Source organism: Etheostoma cragini, chromosome 22, assembly GCF_013103735.1.
Source record: "Etheostoma cragini isolate CJK2018 chromosome 22, CSU_Ecrag_1.0, whole genome shotgun sequence".
Lineage (NCBI taxonomy): Eukaryota > Metazoa > Chordata > Actinopteri > Perciformes > Percidae > Etheostoma > Etheostoma cragini.
In genome coordinates this window covers 4085677-4091062 of record NC_048428.1, presented here as the reverse complement: position 1 = coordinate 4091062, position 5386 = coordinate 4085677, and positions in this window count along the sequence as shown.

Here is a 5386-nt window from a genome sequence, read left to right as displayed (position 1 = left end):
TGGAGTGTGGTCTATGTGTATAGTGTCTTGAGATAACTCTTGTTATGAATTGATACTATAAATAAAATTGAATTGAATTGAATTATTTGTCATCGCCAAGATTTTTCAAGCCACCAGTACAGATTTCAAAAGTGGAGTCTGTCTATGTTGAGTCATTGCCTACTGATACACATGCGTTAAAATCTAGCATCACAGACATAAGCAGTGTATATGGAACAAAACAGGTAACCATTGAAGGCACAACTTTTGTGGCTGGCATGTTTGTTTGCACTGGGGTACATGCTGCCTTGCCTGTTTTTAAAGAGATCAGAAACATATTACTTATCAGAAATGACATTTTCTTTCTACTGAAAGACTATGAGGCCTGGTATGTTAAGCATTTGCGGTCATATGAGCTAACAGATCATAAATGCAAGGGCAATACGGTGAAATCTGCATGTCAGCTAACTGATCAAATGCCACTGTTTGCCTACAGGGTTTCAAGCAAGCTAATTCTCACAACTAGGCATTTCATTCCAGTGTCCTACTAAGAGAGGAGCACAGTCTCAGAGACCTGAGGGAGGCTAAAGATCTGTCTGGACCTTCACTTAACACTTGTGAAGTGTTTGTGAAGTGTAAAGGACACACTGGACAACATAATTGAAGGTAATGTCTATTTTTCACCATGACCCGTGTGTCACCACAAAGGTTAAAACATGCCATGTGGTGGTTAATTGTCTCTGTGTGTACACCATGGATAATGTAATAATACTGTACTGTTTTAAAATGTTTAACCAATACTTGCTTTTGAAAGAATAGTTTGACATTTTGGGAGAGTTGGATGTTTTATGTCTCTATGGTTAATGAAGCTACAGATAGATAATTTGTTGGTGGTCTAGGCATCTAGTGAAAAACCGCAGCAGCACCTGGAGTAGCTCGGTCTGTTTTATGTTACAGGTTTCCCTAACACAGTGTAAATGGAAGCGACTGATGTCCTGAAACTAAGGGTCATCCTTGATGATGTCAACGCTGAGAGGCTTATTTTGCCCTATCGTCCTGAGACTGTAAATGCCCTCATAGTTGAGATAAAAAAATAAGTTGAACCTTGCTTATGACTTCGTCTTCAGTTTCAAGACCCAGAATTTGACAATGCCTTGTGCAATTTAGTTAACATCGAGGACCTACCATCCAAGCAACCATTAAGCTAGTTAGATCTGTTGAGCCAGATCTCAGTTCAACCAGCACAGAAGATACAGTGTTGCTGTCTGATAACACAGATTCACCAGAGCGTCTGTGCCGATGGCCAGAGATCTTTATTATTCCAACATTCTCCTACGAGGAGAATGCCCTAAGAGAGGGCAACTCTGCATTTGTCAAAGAGGGGAAAACTGTAAGCTTGACTAGGGATCAAAAACACAACATACTGGAAGGAATGGCTGATGAAATATATAAGCATAAAGCTTATCCTAGCACTAAAAATATTGTCATGGTTGCAGAGGCTTTGGTGAGCAAACATCCCTGTCTAAAGAAAAAGGTTCCAAAACAGGTTATGAGGGTTGGAAGAACAGCCTGCGTTTCAAGATGGGCAACTACAGGACCAAACTGAGCAGAGCTGGCATAAAGGATGTGGCTGTGAATGCGGAAAAGCGCAGCAGGACCTATCCAGAAGGTGCAGCATCCAGGGCCAACATCAAAAGACCCAGAAGAGGAGAAATAAACTTCCTGCCCAATTATCCCCAAGGAGAAACTAAGGATACACTGGAGAACCAGAGGCTTGAGATCGTGGATCAGTTCAAGAAGACAGTGATTGATAGAGACATGATTATGATCCATCAACATATGCAGCGCACCTTTGCACTCCGGCGTGAAGAAATTGTATATTCAACTCCTCCCATTGCTGAACTGAAATACAGATGGCCTGCACTCTTTTGTGAAGCCCAAGTGAGTAAAAAGTTGACAAGACACATATTGTCAAAGTTGTGTTTGCAGCACTGTTTGATCCGGATAAAGAGCTTAACATTTTTTAGTGTTAATGTGGTTTGTCTAAAGTTTTTTTCCCCTTACAGTCTTATGTGGCTTAAAGTTAATGAATGATGGCAGTTGAGTTTTTCTTTAAAAAATAGTTGTTTCTTTCTATACAGCTCTACAGTGAATTCCACAGGATCACCAATCAAAATCTACCGTATTCCTTCTTTGTTGCACTTGACAAGTACACACCTCAGCTGTTGAAGCTCTACAAAAAGAGGAAGACTGGAAGTTTTGGCGAGAAGATGGAAGAAGTTTTGATGGCATATGAGGAACAGGTAAAATCATTTATAAAGCATTAATGCATTACATTGATATTGAATGTGAACAGAACGTCAGACCCTAACATGCATTCCTTGTCTTTTTGTGCCACAGGGCAAGAGCAACATCACTGCAGCTCGAACAGCAGCCTTGGCCGGCCTACCGCTGTACTTAAAGGAGGATTCATCCGAGGTCTTCAAAACCTGCAAGGTATTTTAGTATTCTCCTTTTCCCGTTTTCATAGCTCATAAAAATGTAACAACAACATAAAAATTAGCTGTTAACTGCCTTCTGCTGCGTTGTGTACCCTGTTGGCTGCCTTTTAGAGCAATTCTCCACATTACTTATATTTTGCTGTGTAGCATGACAGAGCGTTAAATGGATGCTAGGGTCTTCCACTTACTTAAATGGTTATTGGTAAACAATAAGAATGAGATGGGACAACATAATTAATTAAATAGTTAAGTTTACTTGATTTCTATTTTTTATAAAGGCTGGCTTGAGTTGTTCATCAACACTATAAATTAGAGTCATGCAGACATATACTACTTCTAAATTCTATTATTCAGTTATATACATATGGTACAACCACGTGAGTCTTGTATAAAAGTTGGTCAAGATTTTTAAAGACTATACTTTAGTGGTATTCAGGTAAAACAAATGTTCAAATTGTTCCTAAAAAACTGTTCTTATCACAGACATAGACACGTTTAACACATTAGCTGTAAAATAACTGAACAACATAAACCTCCTAATCATCTCTTTGTGTTTTGTTTTTGCCTTTCTAAACTCAGAAAGCTTCTACATTAAGTCCATATCAATGGGTTTTAAATGTTCAGGTTCAGGTGCTCTGATTATGTTTTGAAGCAGCTAAAAAGAGGAAACCTTATCTGTGAACTGATCACTTTATCAAGATAAAGGAAAAATGTAGAATATTTAATGGCGTATTAGAGAATGTGTATCATCATTGTAGTCTATGTAATCATAAAAATTGTTTTCATCATAAAATTATTACATAGTTTTTTGTTGTTAATCCTATTTTTGACCCAAAATAGGATAAACTGTTACGTTTCAGTAAGACAGAACCACAGAGATAACAGATACACGAAGACAGGGTACAGTTCAGGTGGTTTAATGGGAGCGGAGGAGTACGAACACAGACGCAGACTGAGGGTAGGTGGTTGAGAGGATGGCAGGCAGCACCGACGGACAACGGACGGATCTGCGAGGAAAACACAAGGTAAGTAAGAGAACACTGGTAGAAGTAAACACGAGTGAATACAACTGGGGCCTAGTTACCACAATAATGCATGTAACGATCTGGCGCTGAGGAGACGGTCAGCCCGGGTTTATGAATGGCGGTGGGATGATGAGTAATGAGGAACAGCTGAGTGGAAGACGGAATGCTGATGGAAGCCACGCCTCTGAATCTCCTGGTAACGCCCTCACGGCAAACAGACAACACATAGGGAAGAAAGGGGAGACACACAACAGGTTGGGGAATACAGCAGACCACAACATAAACAGGCCATGCAATAGCTAAAGAAAGGCTATTTTACAGATTGTGTGAGTCCTCAAATGAGATACAAAATGTGTCTGCTTTAGCGGCCGAAATGGGTTTCCTTAGGAGGGTGGCACCCTTAGTAATAGAATGAGAAGCAAAGTCATCCGTGAGGCGATGGGAGTAGGCCCCTGTTCCTTCGCGTCAAAAGGGGCCAGTTGAGGTGGTTTGGGCATCTGGTAAGGATGCCTCCTGAGTGCCTCCCTGGGGAGGTGTTCCAGGCACATTCAGCGGGTAGGAGGCCTCGGGGAAGACCAAAGACTAGGTGAAGGGATTATATCTCCAACCTGGGCTGGTAACGCCTTGGGATTCCCATTCGAAGCTGGTTAATGGGGGTCCCCAATGGAAAATTTGGGGCCCCCTGCTGGAGCTGGTGGAAGATGGTTGGGGATAGATGGAAGCAGAAGTGGCTAAAAATAATGAGGTGAAATATTTCCGGAAGAAAGAAAAGACACTGAAAACCCTTTGCTGCTGCTAAATACAGTGATAAGGTCATAACAGTCTGTTTCCTGACAATGTCTGACATTTAAGTTTTTTCCATCACTGTGTTATACATATCCACTTGATCCAACAAAGGAAATAGTTGAGGTGATTTTCGGTGTTCTGTCAGACGATGACAAATCACATGTAATCTGAACGCTTGAGTTAATGCATAATTTATGATGATTTATAATATATGGATGTACTGTATATATATGATATTATATATATATATATATATATATATATATGCATATACATCTTTGAAGTAAATTTATATCTCTAGCTCCGTTGCCATGGACACCCCAGGGTTCCAAAGGCTGCTGAACCACTTGCTTTACATGGAAGTGGAAGTGGTTGTCACTAGGCCTGGCAAACCCGGTTCCTTTTAAGGATTCCGGTTTTTCTAATGGCGGTTTTCCACTGCGTGGTATCTACTCGACTCGCCTCGGGTCTACTCGCTTTTTTTGGTTTTCCATTACGAAAAAAAGTCCCTGGGACCTGCTACCAGGTACTTTTTTTAGTACTACCTCAGTCGAGGTTCCAAGCGAGCCGAGGCGAGCCCAAAAGGTGACGTGGAAACCTGCAGACTACTGGTTGGTCGTCACTTATGACTGCGTTTTAGGAGACAAGTGTGTGGAGTGTGTTTCCAGAACAAACGGGACATTTAAAACAAATCAAGCCGGACACCGACAGATTATCCACTTTCTGCACTATTCTCACTTTTCAACGGTTCGGGCTACTAGCGGCTTCATGTCGTTTCCAATATTGCACACTGTTACTTTAAAAAACAAGACAAAATATATAACAAAAGTTTTTATTTAGCTTTTCAAGTAGTGCATCAAACCCTCCCAAACTTCCCTGTCTTCTTCCTCTGCACCCCGTGACAGTGTCCCCCCGGCTCTGCTGGCCCAGATGCATCCCAGTCGTTGTCATAAGCCTGTCCGTGACTCTCATAAAGATTATACGAAGCCCAGTAGGTCAGAGCCAGAGATTTCACATGTCGGACGTCACACACCAGACGGTCTGCGGCGGCGGTTTTGCAGAGCGTGAATGCTCTGAAACACAAACAGTACACAG